At 42.1% G+C, this 17,362-nt stretch overlaps 1 protein-coding gene across 2 annotated transcripts in view; it reads left to right on the forward strand.

Moving 5' to 3' along the window:
* calcoco1 (calcium binding and coiled-coil domain 1) overlaps positions 1–17,362 on the forward strand; it is a 299,644-nt gene that overhangs the window by 242,571 nt on the left and 39,711 nt on the right. The gene's annotated exons all lie outside the window — the stretch shown is intronic.

The raw sequence follows: 17,362 nt of genomic DNA on the forward strand, positions 1-17,362 counted from the left end.
GAGATGATTTTCATTGCGTTATCCGTAGCAACAGTCCTTGTAGGAGGTGTGGCGCTCTCTGGGTGTTGTAGTTCTCTCGCCTGGTTTCTCTCTCTCCGCAGCCTGCGTCCGCACTACATAGTTACATAGTTACATAGGGTTGAAAAAAGACCAGAGTCCATCAAGTTCAACCCATCCGAGTAAACCCAGCACACAACCTATACTAACCAATCTATACACTCACATACATAAACTATATATATATACAACCAGTAATACTAACTGTAGATATTAGTATCACAATAGCCTTGGATATTCTGCTTGTTCAAAAACTCATCCAGGCCCCTCTTAAAGGCATTAACAGAGTCTGCCATTACCACATCACTAGGAAGGGCATTCCCCAACCTCACTGCCCTCACCGTAAAAAACCACCTACGCTGCTTCAAATGGAAGCTCTGTTCCTCTAATCTATAGGGGTGACCTCTGGTGCGCTGATTGTTTTTATGGGAAAAAGAACATCCCCCAACTGCCTATAATCCCCTCTAATGTACTTGTACAGAGTAATCATGTCCCCTCGCAAGCGCCTCTTTTCCAGAGAAAACAACCCCAACCTCGACAGTCCAACCTCATAGCTTAAATCTTCCATCCCCTTTACCAGTTTAGTTGCAGTCTCTGCACTCTCTCCAGCTCATTGATATCCTTCTTAAGGACTGGAGCCCAAAACTGCACTGCATACTCAAGGTGAGGCCTTACCAGGGACCTATAAAGAGGCAAAAATATGTTTTCATCCCTTGAGTCAATGCCCTTTTTTATACAAGACAGCACTTTATTTGCTGTAGTAGCCACAGAATGACACTGCCTGGAATTAGACAACTTGTTATCAACAAAAACCCCTAGATCCTTCTCCATTAAGGATGCCCCCAACACACTACCATTCAGTAGATAGTTTGCGTTTATATTATTTCTACCAAAGTGCATAACTTTGCACTTGTCAACATTGAACCTCATTTTCCAGTTTGCTGCCCAGTTTTCCAATTTTGTCAAATCGCTCTGCAAAGCGGCAGCATCCTGCATGGAACTTATAGTTTTGCACAATTTAGTGTCATCAGCAAAAATAGAAACAGTACTCTCTATGCCCACCTCCAGGTCATTAATAAACAAGTTAAAAAGCAAAGGACCAAGGACTGACCCCTGCGGTACTCCACTAACCACACTGGCCCAATTAGAAAATGTTCCATTTACCACCACTCTTTGTACTCTATCCTTCAGCCAGTTCTCTATCCAATTACAAATATTATGTTCTAGGCCAATATTCCTCAATTTGATCATTAACCTTCTGTGAGGTACAGTATCAAACGCTTTAGCAAAATCTAAGTAGATGACATCAACTGCCATTCCAGCATCAAGGTTCCTGCTCACCTCCTCATAAAAAGGCAACTAAATTAGTCTGGCAAGATCTGTTACGCATAAAACCATGCTGGCACAAACTAATAGTATTGTGAACTGCAATGTATTCAACTATCCTATCCCTTATTACCCCTTCCAGAAGCTTTCCTACTACTGATGTCAGACTAACAGGCCTATAGTTTTCAGGCTGAGAACGAGATCCCTTTTTAAATAATGGCACCACATTAGCAATTCGCCAGTCTCTCGGCACCATGCCAAACCTCAACGAATCCTGAAAAATTATGTGAAGAGGCTTGGCAATCACAGCGCTCAGCTCATTTAATACCCTGGGATGAATCCCATCCGGTCCTGGACCTTTGTTTACCTTTACATGTTCAAGTCTCTTTTGAATTTCCTCCTGAGTGACCCACGCGTCAGTAGCTAAATTACTAGCACTGGGTATATAAAAAGGGAAGCCTTCATTAGGTGGCTCCTCAGATGTATAGACAGATGAAAATAAGAGTTCAAAATTTCTGCTTTTTCCCCGTTCTCATCAACCAACGTACCCCCCGTGATAATAAAGTTCCCACCCCTTCTTGCTTCATTTTTTTACTATTCACATAATTAAAAAATAATTTTGGATTCTTTTTACTCCTAGCAGCAATATCCTTTCCATCTCTATTTTAGCTTGCCTGATAGCTTTTTGCATGCTTTATTTGCTTCCTTGTACCTGATGAAAGTTTCCGCTGTCCCAGCTAACTTGAATGCTTTAAAAGCACGTTTTTTATGACCAACCTCGACCCTAACACTTTTATTCAGCCATAAAGGTTTTGCTTTGCGATGCCTCTCCTTGCTTACAAGGGGAATATACTGTTGTGTATACCTGCCAAAGCAATGTTTTAAATGTTCCCAGCTTGCACCACGCAAACCCGTAGTTGTTTTGGAACAGCTGATTTGTGAGTGCGAGGGTAAGGTAATGTTTTATTGTGTTTGTTTGCAAGTTTCTAGCTCGCCTGGGTGGTTCTTTGGACCGATGGGATTTTGTACGTGAGAATGATTTAGCGACTTATCCATGTTTTCCGTAAAGATAACAAATGCGCAGCAGATATCTGTGACGGGCCTTCTGCGCTCCCAGGACACGTTCTGCACTGAGGCAAATGAAAACACGCACTCGACGCAACATCAGTCCAGTGACAAGGCAATATCTATAAACTGTGCGCAACACCACATTAGATTGTCTGTGGCAGGGTAGGCAAAGGCTTGGTAAGGAGAGCTGTGTTAATGACCGATGTAACTTCTACTTCTGCGCTCAAGTTTATGCACTAGGTTACTCTATGGGGCACATTTAGTAATCCACGAATGTCCGAAAAGCGTCCGAATGCGTTATTTTCGTAATGATTGTATTTGCAATTTTTCGTAAATTGTCGCGACTTTTTCGTAGCCATCGCGCTTAGTACGAAAGTGTCGGATTCATTCAAGCTTCAGTATTGTGACTTTCCTTGGGCCAGGTTGGAGCTGCAGAGTGCCATTGAGTCCTATGGGAGACTTCCCTTGGGCCAGGTTGGAGCTGCAGAGTGCCATTGAGCCCTATGGGAGACTTTCCTTGGGCCAGGTTGGAGCTGCAGAGTGCCATTGAGCTTTATGGGAGGCTTTCCTTGGGCCAGGTTGGAGCTGCAGAGTGCCATTGAGCCCTATGGGAGACTTTCCTTGGGCCGGGTTTGGAAGCTGCAGAGTGCCATTGAGCCCTATGGGAGACTTTCCTTGGGCCGGGTTGGAGCTGCAGAGTGCCATTGAGCCCTATGGGAGGACTTTCCTTGGGCCGGGTTGGAGCTGCAGAGTGCCATTGAGCCCTATGGGAGACTTTCCTTGGGCCGGGTTGGAGCTGCCAGAGTGCCATTGAGCCCTATGGGAGACTTTCCTTGGGCCGGGTTGGAGCTGCAGAGTGCCATTGAGCCCTATGGGAGGCTTCCAAAATCATGCAATGTCTGAAAGGTTTGCCTGCCGTTTACAAGCACTCAATACGAAAAAGTCGTGACAATACACGAGCAAATCGTAACGGCTACGAAAAAGTTGCGTCAATGTACGAAAAAGTCATAATGGCGTCAAAAATCGCAAAAAATACGAAAAAGTCGCAAAATGTTTGTTTCCAATCCAAATTTTTCCCATTTGGATTCGTGGATTAGTAAATGTTCCCCTATGTATTTATTTATAAAGCGATACTTATGTACACAGCGCTGTACAGTAGAATACATTAATACAAACAGGGGGTTATTAAGATAATAATAGATAAATACAAAGTATAATAATAAATACAAATAAATACGAGATACAGTTGCAATAAGTTAAGAGTCAAAGGCATAAGAGGATGGAGGTCCCTGCCCCGTAGAGCTTACAATCTATATGGGAGGGTAACTTACAGACACAAATAGGCAAATACAGTATAAGTGCTGTAGGTCACAGTGGGTGACACTACAATATATGTGCCTATAATAGAATCGTACTTATTTACAGTAAAAGCCTTGACGCTGACATGTGTAACATAAGTACAAATACTTAGGTGTAATATAGGTGTGTGTAAAAAACGACCTACACTCCTTTTAATAATCAAAATAAATATAACATTTTGTTGCAATATAGCCCAAGTTTTTGTTTCCTCTTTGGGACCAAAATGTAAAATATAATGCAAGTAAAAGTAATAATAATTACGTATATATTATTGGATATACATAGACATACAGACACAAAACCTGTTTTAAAACATCGATGCAATCAACATTTAAAGACTGTGGAACGATGTGCTTATACAGTTAGTATACATGATATAAGAGTGGCCAGCCAGCCTTGTATGGAAAGTCTCTCATATAACCCACATAGGGCTTTATTGGGTCCAGCTGGAATAGCCATACAGGCACCTGCTTTCAGGTCAAACACTTTTCAAATCGATGTTGTGCCTATTTTTATGTTATGAATAGTGCGGCACAGTTTGCAGATTCATTCTCTCTACTTATGTAACAGTCCCCCTACTCATACAGGTCTTGGTGCAGCCGGCTTTAACCCTGCATGTTTCCTTCACACAGTGACGACATCACCGTCATATCTAAGACAAGAGAACGAATAGATCCTCTTATAATCGGGAGGTCCCAGGTAGCCAAGTGGTTAGGGGAATCCGCCCTCAGTAGGGTCAAGCCCCACTGAGACGCGGGTTCAATTCCACCCTTGGCCGCTGGTTGTACCCTGTGATGTTGGACAAGTCACTTCACCCACAGTCCGGGTTGGCTGGTAGCCTTTTTGACTTTTTCAATGGCTACATTTACTTTTCCTCTTTTTACATTTTCAAGGGCAGCTAATGATTTATAATACCAGCTATAAAATTGCCTGCCTTAATTATGGCTGATTGTCCCTGTCACAGTTAGTGGAACTGAGCTGTCTATGGCAGCTGAAAGCAACTGTCACAGGAAAAATCAGTTTCTTCCCAATAAGAAGTCAATTGATACACATCCCTGATGCTTGTGATATAACTATGAGAGCCCACTAGATATCAGACCAATGCCAATGGCAGTAAGAGAACTGAAAGCAGTTTGCAGATCAGCAATAGCTGGATATTCTGAAGACAGGGGCGCTGCTGCCATAAGCCTGCAAGAAGCCACTCCTGGTAGCTTTAAATCGGATTTTTGACTCTGTACTAGCAATGTGGCCCCCTCTTTCCGTTATCCGGGAACCTGTTATCCAGAAAGCTCTGAATTACTTAAATATATTTTTAAAAATGATTTCCTTGTTCTTCAAGATAATGAAAGAGTACCATGTACTTGATCCCAACTAAGATATAATGAATCCATATTGGAGTTGCATCCACTTTAAAAAAAGCACCCCCACCCGCACTTTTGTACAGTATCCCTGGGAGTCAGTGGGAACGGTAAGAGGTAGTTGGGAGGTTAACTTTTTATGCCAGCAGCGAATCCACTAAGTGTCACATTAGCTGTAGGTCAGTCTGTGTATGGGCCATCTTTAGCCTCCCCAAACAAAAAAGTCACCCTCCGCCTATGAAACTAAACAAAGGTAATCTGCAGTTGTGTGATGGAACCCATATTCCTTTTACTGTTAAAGATAACTGATATAACTGACCATAATCACAATAAACAAATAATAACTTTTATGTAAAGGGTTCATTGGCCAAAGCCATTCTTTTTTGGATTGCAAAGAACAAAGTTCATAGGCAAAAACTTTATTGCTGGTCTGAGTGCCTGTCTGGATGGAAAATATTTGAAGTGAGAGAACTGTACCTGGGTGTTGCACAGAACATTTGATTTATTCATTTTAAATTAATTATTAAAGGCAAAATCTATAAACTGTGCGCAACGCCACATTAGATTGTCTGTGGCAGGGTAGGCAAAGGCTTGGTAAGGAGAGCTGTGTCAATGACAGATGTAACTTCTACTTCTGCACTCAAGTTTATACACTAGGTTACTCTATGTATGTATGTATATCTTTATTTATAAAGCGCTACTTATGTACACAGCGCTGTGCAGTAGAATGCATTATACAAACAGGGGGTTATTAAGATAATAATAGATAAATACAAAGTATAACAATAAATACAAATAAATACGAGATACAGTTGCAATAAGTTAAGAGTCAAAGGCATAAGAGGATGGAGGTCCCTGCCCCGTAGAGCTTACAATCTATATGTGAGGGTAACTTACAGACACAAATAGGCAAATACAGTATAAGTGCTGTAGGTCACAGTGGGTGACACTACAATATAAGTGCCTATAATAGAATCATACTTATTTACAGTAAAAGCCTTGCCGCTGACAGGTGTAACATAAGTACAAATACTTAGGTGTAATATAGGTGTGTGTAAAAAACGACATACACTCCTTTTAATAATCAAAAATAAATATTGTTGCAATATAGCCCAAGTTTTTGTTTCCTCTTTGGGACCAAAATGTAAAATATAATGCAAGTAAAAGTAATAATAATTACGTATATATTATTGGATATACATAGAACATACAGACACAAATCTGTTTAAAACATTGATGCAATCAACATTTAAAGACTGTGGAACGATGTGCTTATACAGTTAGTATACATGATATAAGAGTGGCCAGCCAGCCTTGTATGGAAAGTCTCTCATATAAACCCACATAGGGCTTTATTGGGTCCAGCTGGAATAGCCATACAGGCACCTGCTTTTCAGGTCAAACACTTTTCAAATCGATGTTGTGCCTATTTTTTATGTTATGAATAGTGCAGCACAGTTTGCAGATTCATTCTCTCTGCTTATGTAACAGTCCCCCTACTCATACAGGTCTTGGTGCCAGCCGGCTTTAACCCTGCATGTTTCCTTCACACAGTGACGACATCACCGTCATATCTAAGACAAGAGAACGAATAGATCCTCTTATACTCGGGAGGTCCCAGGTAGCCAAGTGGTTAGGGGATCCGCCCTCAGTAGGGTCAACCCCCACTGAGACGCGGGTTCAATTCCACCCTTGGCCGCTGGTTGTACCCTGTGATGTTGGACAAGTCACTTCACCCACAGTCCGGGTTGGCTGGTAGCCTTTTTGACTTTTTCAATGGCTACAATTACTTTTCCTCTTTTTACATTTTCAAGGGCAGCTAATGATTTATAATACCAGCTATAAAATTGCCTGCCTTAATTATGGCTGATTGTCCCTGTCACAGTTAGTGGAACTGAGCTGTCTATGGCAGCTGAAAGCAACTGTCACAGGAAAAATCTGTTTCTTACCAATAAGAAGTCAATTGATACACATTCCTGATGCTTGTGATATAACTATGAGAGCCCACTAGATATCAGACCAATGCCAATGGCAGTAAGAGACTGAAAGCAGTTGCAGATCAGCAATAGCTGGATATCCTGAAGACAGGGGCGCTGCTGCCATAAGCCTGCAAGAAGCCACTCCTGGTAGCTTTAAATCGGATTTTTGACTCTGTACTAGCAATGTGGCCCCCTCTTTCCGTTATCCAGAAACCTGTTATCCAGAAAGCTCTGAATTACCTAAATACATTTTTAAAAATGATTTCCTTGTTCTTCAAGATAATAAAGAGTACCATGTACTTGATCCCAACTAAGATATAATGAATCCATATTGGAGTTGCATCCACTGTACCTATTTATATAGAAGGACATTTTATCTGAATCAGCAGTGATACTGAGATTTGGATCCAGATCCATTTGTTAAAGGAGAATGCAAGTCAAATGTAAAAAGCATACTGCCCAATAGTCCTCCTATTGTTTAGTAAAACGCCACACTTTTGGCTCACCTAATCAAATATTTACTCAGTCACACTTCCCGCAGCCTACAGGAAGGGGAGAGAGATTTCAGTGATGTCACTGTAGGCTTCACACTGCTGTAGGCTTGCCAGCACCATATCTCAGAGAAGCAAGCAGGGATCCGGGAATTTAGATATGCAGTAAGTACTTAAAAAGAATGCCTTTAGACTTGCTTTTAATTTATATAAACCTTTTTCTTGTCCTTTAAGGAGATACTGACCAGAAATTAAACCTTTTTACATCTATCATCTGTCTAAACAATTACAGGTATCGGACCCCTTACCTGGAAATCCATTATCCAAAAAGTTTCTGAATTACGGAAAGGCCATCTCCCATAGACTCCATTTTAATCTAATAATTTTCATTTTTAAAATGGTTTCCTTTTTCTCTGTAATAATAGAGCAGTACCTTGTACTTGATCCCAACTAAGATATAATAAACCCTTATTGAAGCCAAACCAATACTATTGGATTGATTACTGTTTAAAGGAGAAGGAAAGGACAAAGTCACTTGGGGGTGCCAAAATGTTAGGAACCCCAAGTGACTTTAATCGCTTACCTTGCACCCCGGGCTGGTGCCCCTGTTAGGAGAGAACAGCACCAGCCCGGGGTAGCTGCAGCGAGTGCTTCCTGCTTCCTGTTCGCTTTGCGCTGTAGAGTGAATAGTGGAACTTAAACAACAAGTCGGCTTTTCACTCTACTGCGCATGCGCCGGCCCACGGATTTCGCCGGCAGAAGAAAAAGGAAGGAAGAAGCGCTCGCTGCAGGTACCCCGGGCTGGTGCGGTTTTTGCCTAACAGGGGCACCAGCCCGGGGTACAAGGTAAGCGATTTTAGTCACTTGGGGGTGCCTAACATTTTTGCACCCCCAAGTGACTTAGCCTTTCCTTCTCCTTTAAATAATTTTTTAAGTAGACTTAAGGTAGGAGATCCAAATTACAGAAATACCCCTTATCCGGAATACCACAGTTCCTGAGCATTTTGGATAACGGGTCCCATACCTGTACATACTATTCCTATTTAGACGCATTCCTACATGTGATGCACCAAATGCGCAATTTTAAGATTAATTTTACCCTGAGCAAAATCTGGACCATTTTTTTTTTTTGTTTGCAGCTCTCCAGTTTCAGAATTTATACTGTTATGTGTTTCCAAGGGTTACACTTACTATAGCAACCATATCTAGCTTCAGGTTTCATCTGTTTTCTAGTTGCCAGGATCAGTAAGCACCCTGTGTAGCATGCATAGTAAAAAATAAACTGTAAAATATCTCTCTACATGCTAATAAAATATTGAGTTATATTTATATATGTATGCCTTTATTTATAAAGCCCTACCTGTATAAGCAGCCTTGGCCTAGTTTTACCCCCAGAGAGCTTACAGTCTAAGCAGGGGTTCTATATATACTCCACTCAAAGCCACTGTCCCAGAAGGCAAAGAAGGATGAAATACCTTCTATCTGAGCTCCTAGTTAAAATGTAGCACACTCCGGCTTGGAACTCCTTTGCCTGCTTCAACAATAAAATAAATAGCACACAGCTAGAATACATCCGCAAACAATCACCTGACACCAACTCCTGCCTCCTATTGATCTTGATTGGAATCATCTAATGACACTATTACAAGTGCTTGTTGTCCATACAAAGGTTGTAATGCACATTTTTGTAGCGCTGGGTGGATCCCAGTGAAGTCAGAGCTAAATTCCAGCTGAGAAAATGCCATTAGCCTAAAAACAATGCAATGGCCAATGCTACGATCACCAGGCCTGTACAAACAGCCTAGAATCTAATGGTGAAAATATTTTCTGTTTAATTAATGACAGCTTAGTTTGAGATTAGGCACTAGCCGCCATTTAAAAGGCAATGCCATCCCAGCAACTGCGCTTTTCCACTTTGGACATTGTACTAAACATATGGATAGGGCACCATGCCCTCAGTCTGAACAATAAAATAGACGGGACCTGCTTGTAGAACAAGGTTTAAAGGCCTGCCCTATTATTTAAACACTATCACGAAGCAGCAGTCTAACAATAACTAGTTTTTCTCCACGACGAGGGACAGGACAAACTCTGCACTCATCATAAAAAATATTCTACCCACCACCTCGGGGGTTTCGAGGGCAGCTTCCCGTATGCCAAATTTGACTTTGAAACCAGAACACGCCCCCGGAGATGATTTTCATTGCGTTATCCGTAGCAACAGTCCTTGTAGGAGGTGTGGCGCTCTCTGGGTGTTGTAGTTCTCTCGCCTGGTTTCTCTCTCTCCGCAGCCTGCGTCCGCACTACATAGTTACATAGTTACATAGGGTTGAAAAAGACCAGAGTCCATCAAGTTCAACCCATCCGAGTAAACCCAGCACACAACCTATACTAACCAATCTATACACTCACATACATAAACTATATATATATACAACCAGTAATACTAACTGTAGATATTAGTATCACAATAGCCTTGGATATTCTGCTTGTTCAAAAACTCATCCAGGCCCCTCTTAAAGGCATTAACAGAGTCTGCCATTACCACATCACTAGGAAGGGCATTCCCCCAACCTCACTGCCCTCACCGTAAAAAACCACCTACGCTGCTTCAAATGGAAGCTCTGTTCCTCTAATCTATAGGGGTGACCTCTGGTGCGCTGATTGTTTTTATGGGAAAAAGAACATCCCCCAACTGCCTATAATCCCCTCTAATGTACTTGTACAGAGTAATCATGTCCCCTCGCAAGCGCCTCTTTTCCAGAGAAAACAACCCCAACCTCGACAGTCTAACCTCATAGCTTAAATCTTCCATCCCCTTTACCAGTTTAGTTGCAGTCTCTGCACTCTCTCCAGCTCATTGATATCCTTCTTAAGGACTGGAGCCCAAAACTGCACTGCATACTCAAGGTGAGGCCTTACCAGGGGACCTATAAAGAGGCAAAAATATGTTTTCATCCCTTGAGTCAATGCCCCTTTTTTATACAAGACAGCACTTTATTTGCTGTAGTAGCCACAGAATGACACTGCCTGGAATTAGACAACTTGTTATCAACAAAAAACCCCTAGATCCTTCTCCATTAAGGAAACCCCCAACACACTACCATTCAGTAGATAGTTTGCGTTTATATTATTTCTACCAAAGTGCATAACTTTGCACTTGTCAACATTGAACCTCATTTTCCAGTTTGCTGCCCAGTTTTCCAATTTTGTCAAATCGCTCTGCAAAGCGGCAGCATCCTGCATGGAACTTATAGTTTTGCACAATTTAGTGTCATCAGCAAAATAGAAACAGTACTCTCTATGCCCACCTCCAGGTCATTAATAAACAAGTTAAAAAGCAAAGGACCAAGGACTGACCCCTGCGGTACTCCACTAACCACACTGGCCCAATTAGAAAATGTTCCATTTACCACCACTCTTTGTACTCTATCCTTCAGCCAGTTCTCTATCCAATTACAAATATTATGTTCTAGGCCAATATTCCTCAATTTGATCATTAACCTTCTGTGAGGTACAGTATCAAACGCTTTAGCAAAATCTAAGTAGATGACATCAACTGCCATTCCAGCATCAAGGTTCCTGCTCACCTCCTCATAAAAGGCAACTAAATTAGTCTGGCAAGATCTGTTACGCATAAAACCATGCTGGCACAAACTAATAGTATTGTGAACTGCAATGTATTCAACTATCCTATCCCTTATTACCCCTTCCAGAAGCTTTCCTACTACTGATGTCAGACTAACAGGCCTATAGTTTCAGGCTGAGAACGAGATCCCTTTTTAAATAATGGCACCACATTAGCAATTCGCCAGTCTCTCGGCACCATGCCAAACCTCAACGAATCCTGAAAAATTATGTGAAGAGGCTTGGCAATCACAGCGCTCAGCTCATTTAATACCCTGGGATGAATCCCATCCGGTCCTGGACCTTTGTTTACCTTTACATGTTCAAGTCTCTTTTGAATTTCCTCCTGAGTGACCCACGCGTCAGTAGCTAAATTACTAGAACTGGGTATATAAAAAGGGAAGCCTTCATTAGGTGGCTCCTCAGATGTATAGACAGATGAAAATAAGAGTTCAAAATTTCTGCTTTTTCCCCGTTCTCATCAACCAACGTACCCCCGTGATAATAAAGTTCCCACCCCTTCTTGCTTCATTTTTTTACTATTCACATAATTAAAAAATAATTTTGGATTCTTTTTACTCCTAGCAGCAATATCCCTTTCCATCTCTATTTTAGCTTGCCTGATAGCTTTTTGCATGCTTTATTTGCTTCCTTGTACCTGATGAAAGTTTCGCTGTCCCAGCTAACTTGAATGCTTTAAAAGCACGTTTTTTATGACCAACCTCGACCCTAACACTTTTATTCAGCCATAAAGGTTTTGCTTTGCGATGCCTCTCCTTGCTTACAAGGGGAATATACTGTTGTGTATACCTGCAAAGCAATGTTTTAAATGTTCCCAGCTTGCACCACGCAAACCCGTAGTTGTTTTGGAACAGCTGATTTGTGAGTGCGAGGGTAAGGTAATGTTTTATTGTGTTTGTTTGCAAGTTTCTAGCTCGCCTGGGTGGTTCTTTGGACCGATGGGATTTTGTACGTGAGAATGATTTAGCGACTTATCCATGTTTTCCGTAAAGATAACAAATGCGCAGCAGATATCTGTGACGGGCCTTCTGCGCTCCCAGGACACGTTCTGCACTGAGGCAAATGAAAACACGCACTCGACGCAACATCAGTCCAGTGACAAGGCAATATCTATAAACTGTGCGCAACACCACATTAGATTGTCTGTGGCAGGGTAGGCAAAGGCTTGGTAAGGAGAGCTGTGTTAATGACCGATGTAACTTCTACTTCTGCGCTCAAGTTTATGCACTAGGTTACTCTATGGGGCACATTTAGTAATCCACGAATGTCCGAAAAGCGTCCGAATGCGTTATTTTCGTAATGATTGGTATTTTGCAATTTTTTCGTAAATTGTCGCGACTTTTTCGTAGCCATCGCGCTTAGTACGAAAGTGTTGGATTCATTCAAGCTTCAGTATTGTGACTTTCCTTGGGCCAGGTTGGAGCTGCAGAGTGCCATTGAGTCCTATGGGAGACTTCCCTTGGGCCAGGTTGGAGCTGCAGAGTGCCATTGAGCCCTATGGGAGACTTTCCTTGGGCCAGGTTGGAGCTGCAGAGTGCCATTGAGCTTTATGGGAGGCTTTCCTTGGGCCAGGTTGGAGCTGCAGAGTGCCATTGAGCCCTATGGGAAACTTTCCTTGTGCCAGGCTGGAGCTGCAGAGTGCCATTGAGCCCTATGGGAGACTTTCCTTGGGCCGGGTTGGAGCTGCAGAGTGCCATTGAGCCCTATGGGAGACTTTCCTTGGGCCAGGCTGGAGCTGCAGAGTGCCATTGAGCCCTATGGGAGACTTTCCTTGGGCCGGGTTGGAGCTGCAGAGTGCCATTGAGCCCTATGGGAGACTTTCCTTGGGCCGGGTTGGAGCTGCAGAGTGCCATTGAGCCCTATGGGAGATTTTCCTTGGGCCGGGTTGGAGCTGCAGAGTGCCATTGAGCCCTATGGGAGACTTTCCTTGGGCCGGGATGGAGCTGCAGAGTGCCATTGAGCCCTATGGGAGACTTTCCTTGGGCCGGGATGGAGCTGCAGAGTGCCATTGAGCCCTATGGGAGACTTTCCTTGGGCCAGGTTGGAGCTGCAGAGTGCCATTGAGCCCTATGGGAGACTTTCCTTGGGCCGGGTTGGAGCTGCAGAGTGCCATTGAGCCCTATGGGAGGCTTCCAAAATCATGCAAAGTCTGAAAGGTTTGCCTGCCGTTTACAAGCACTCAATACAAAAAAGTCGTGACAATACACGAGCAAATCGTAACGGCTACGAAAAAGTTGCGTCAATGTACGAAAAAGTCATAATGGCGTCAAAAATCGCAAAAAATACGAAAAAGTCGCAAAATGTTTGTTTCCAATCCAAATTTTTCCCATTTGGATTCGTGGATTAGTAAATGTTCCCCTATGTATTTATTTATAAAGCGATACTTATGTACACAGCGCTGTACAGTAGAATACATTAATACAAACAGGGGGTTATTAAGATAATAATAGATAAATACAAAGTATAATAATAAATACAAATAAATACGAGATACAGTTGCAATAAGTTAAGAGTCAAAGGCATAAGAGGATGGAGGTCCCTGCCCCGTAGAGCTTACAATCTATATGGGAGGGTAACTTACAGACACAAATAGGCAAATACAGTATAAGTGCTGTAGGTCACAGTGGGTGACACTACAATATAAGTGCCTATAATAGAATCATACTTATTTACAGTAAAAGCCTTGCCGCTGACAGGTGTAACATAAGTACAAATACTTAGGTGTAATATAGGTGTGTGTAAAAAAACGACATACACTCCTTTTAATAATCAAAAATAAATATTGTTGCAATATAGCCCAAGTTTTTGTTTCCTCTTTGGGACCAAAATGTAAAATATAATGCAAGTAAAAGTAATAATAATTACGTATATATTATTGGATATACATAGACATACAGACACAAAATCTGTTTAAAACATTGATGCAATCAACATTTAAAGACTGTGGAACGATGTGCTTATACAGTTAGTATACATGATATAAGAGTGGCCAGCCAGCCTTGTATGGAAAGTCTCTCATATAACCCACATAGGGCTTTATTGGGTCCAGCTGGAATAGCCATACAGGCACCTGCTTTCAGGTCAAACACTTTTCAAATCGATGTTGTGCCTATTTTTATGTTATGAATAGTGCAGCACAGTTTGCAGATTCATTCTCTCTGCTTATGTAACAGTCCCCCTACTCATACAGGTCTTGGTGCAGCCGGCTTTAACCCTGCATGTTTCCTTCACACAGTGACGACATCACCGTCATATCTAAGACAAGAGAACGAATAGATCCTCTTATACTCGGGAGGTCCCAGATAGCCGAGTGGTTAGGGGATCCGCCCTCAGTAGGGTCAACCCCCACTGAGACGCGGGTTCAATTCCACCCTTGGCTGCTGGCTGTACCCTGTGACGTTGGACAAGTCACTTCACCCAAAGTCCGGGTTGGCTGTATAGCCTTTTTGACTTTTTCAGTGGTTACATTTACCTTTCCCCACCAATCCTCTTTTTGCATTTTGATACCAGCTATAAAATTGCCTGCCTTAATTATGGCTGATTGTCCCTGTCACAGTTAGTGGAACTGAGCTGTCTATGGCAGCTGAAAGTCACAGGAAAAATCTGTTTCTTTCCACTGGCAATAAAAAGTCAATTGATACACATCCCTGATGCTTGTGATATAACTATGAGAGCCCACTAGATATCAGACCAATGCCAATGGCAGTAAGAGACTGAAAGCAGTTGCAGATCAGCAATAGCTGGATATCCTGAAGACAGGGGCGCTGCTGCCATAAGCCTGCAAGAAGCCACTCCTGGTAGCTTTAAATCGGATTTTTGACTCTGTACTAGCAATGTGGCCCCCTCTTTCCGTTATCTGGGAACCTGTTATCCAGAAAGCTCTGAATTACTTAAATACATTTTTAAAAATGATTTCCTTGTTCTTCAAGATAATAAAAGAGTATAGTGCTGGGCGGTATGACCAAAAATTTATATCACGGTATTTTTCAAAATTATATCGGTGTCACGGTATTTGACGGTATTTTTTTTGGTGGCCACAGAACGCTCTTAAAAATGTGCTATACTAAGCAAGATCCACATCCCAAGGCTGAATGAGTTCGAACACAGTGAATTCAAGTTTGGAGATGCAAGCTTTCAGTATAAGAATTTGTCTCCAGTGTGGGGGGGGTTTCTTTAATTTAAATAAATGAATTTACACATATCCCTGTCATTTGTATATATTTACTATCAATTTTATTCAGACATTGCAGATAAATTCTGTCTTGTTAGCAGTTTATGTGAAACCTTAGTTTATTACTGGCTATGTCTGGGCAAGGTGGAGTGATTGGATGCTGTGGGGTGAAATACAAGTAGTCAGTCACTCTTGTAGCATTGTATAGGGTGCATGGTGCAAAGTACAAGGAAGGAAGGTGGTGGATTTGAGGGTATTTTGAGGGATTTTCAGCTTGGTGGGTTCTAAGTAGTGCTGGGTGGTATGGCTAGCGATGCGGTCCGTGCCGCTTCTGGTGCGTACTGACGTCACGTATGCACGGGGCGCAACACAAACTACACCGGTATGGGGGTATTTCAAAAATTAATATCAGTTTTTTTTAAAAAAACGGTATTCGGTATATGGCGGTATACCGCCCAGCACTAAAAGAGTACCACGTACTTGATCCCAACTATAATATAATGAATCCATATTGGAGTTGCATCCACTGTACCTATTTATATAGAAGGACATTTTATCTGAATCAGCAGCGATACTGAGATTTGGATCCAGATCCATTTGTTAAAGGAGAATGCAAGTCAAAATTTAAAAAGCATACTGCCCAATAGTCCTCCTATTGTTTAGTAAAAACGCCACACTTTTGGCTCACCTAATCACATATTTACTCAGTCACACTTCCTGCAGCCTACAGGAAGGGGAGAGAGATTTCAGTGATGTCAATTTTAAGATCTGGCTGTATCCTGAGCCAAATCTGGACCATTTTTTTTTTGTTTTTTTTGCCAGGATCAGTAAGCACCCCGTGTAGCATGCACAGTAAAAAATAAACTGTAAAATATCTCTCTACATGCTAATAAAATATTGAGTTATATTTATATATGTATGCCTTTATTTATAAAGCCCTACCTGTATAAGCAGCCTTGCCTAGTTTTACCCCCAGAGAGCTTACAGTCTAAGCAGGGGTTCTATATATACTCCAGTCAAAGCCACTGTCCCAGAAGGCAAAGAAGGATGAAATACCTTCTATCTGAGCTCCTAGTTAAAATGTAGCATACTCCGGCTTGGAACTCCTTTGCCTGCTTCAACAATAAAATAAATAGCACACAGCTAGAATACATCCGCAAACAATCACCTGACACCAAGTCCTGTCTCCTATTGATCTTGATTGGAATCATCTAATGACACTATTACAAGTGCTTGTTGTCCGTACAAAAGGTTGTAATGCACATTTTTGTAGCGCTGGGTGGATCCCAGTGAAGTCAGAGCTAAATTCCAGCTGAGAAAATGCCATTAGCCTAAAAACAATGCAATGGCCAATGCTACGATCACCAGGCCTGTACAAACAGCCTAGAATCTAATGGTGAAAATATTTTCTGTTTAATTAATGACAGCTTAGTTTGAGATTAGGCACGAGCCGCCATTTAAAAGGCAATGCCATCCCAGCAACTGCGCTTTTCCACTTTGGACATTGTACTAAACATATGGATAGGGCACCATGCCCTCAGTCTGAACGATAAAATAGACGGGACCTGCTTGTAGAACAAGGTTTAAAGGCCTGCCCTATTATTTAAACACTATCACGTAGCAGCAGTCTAACAATAACTAGTTTTTCTCCACGAGGAGGGACAGGACAAACTCTGCACTCATCATAAAAAATATTCTACCCACCACCTCGGGGGTTTCGAGGGCAGCTTCCCGTACGCCAAATTTGACTTTGAAACCAGAACACGCCCCCAGAGATGATTTTCATTGCGTAACCCGTAGCAACAGTCCTTGTAGGAGGCGTGGCGCTCTCTGGGTGTTGTAGTTCTCTCGCCTGGTTTCTCCCTCTCCGCAGCCTGCATCCGCACTACATTTCCCAGCTTGCAC

The sequence above is a fragment of the Xenopus tropicalis genome, chromosome 2 (genome assembly GCF_000004195.4).
Source record: "Xenopus tropicalis strain Nigerian chromosome 2, UCB_Xtro_10.0, whole genome shotgun sequence".
Classification (NCBI taxonomy): Eukaryota; Metazoa; Chordata; class Amphibia; order Anura; family Pipidae; genus Xenopus; species Xenopus tropicalis.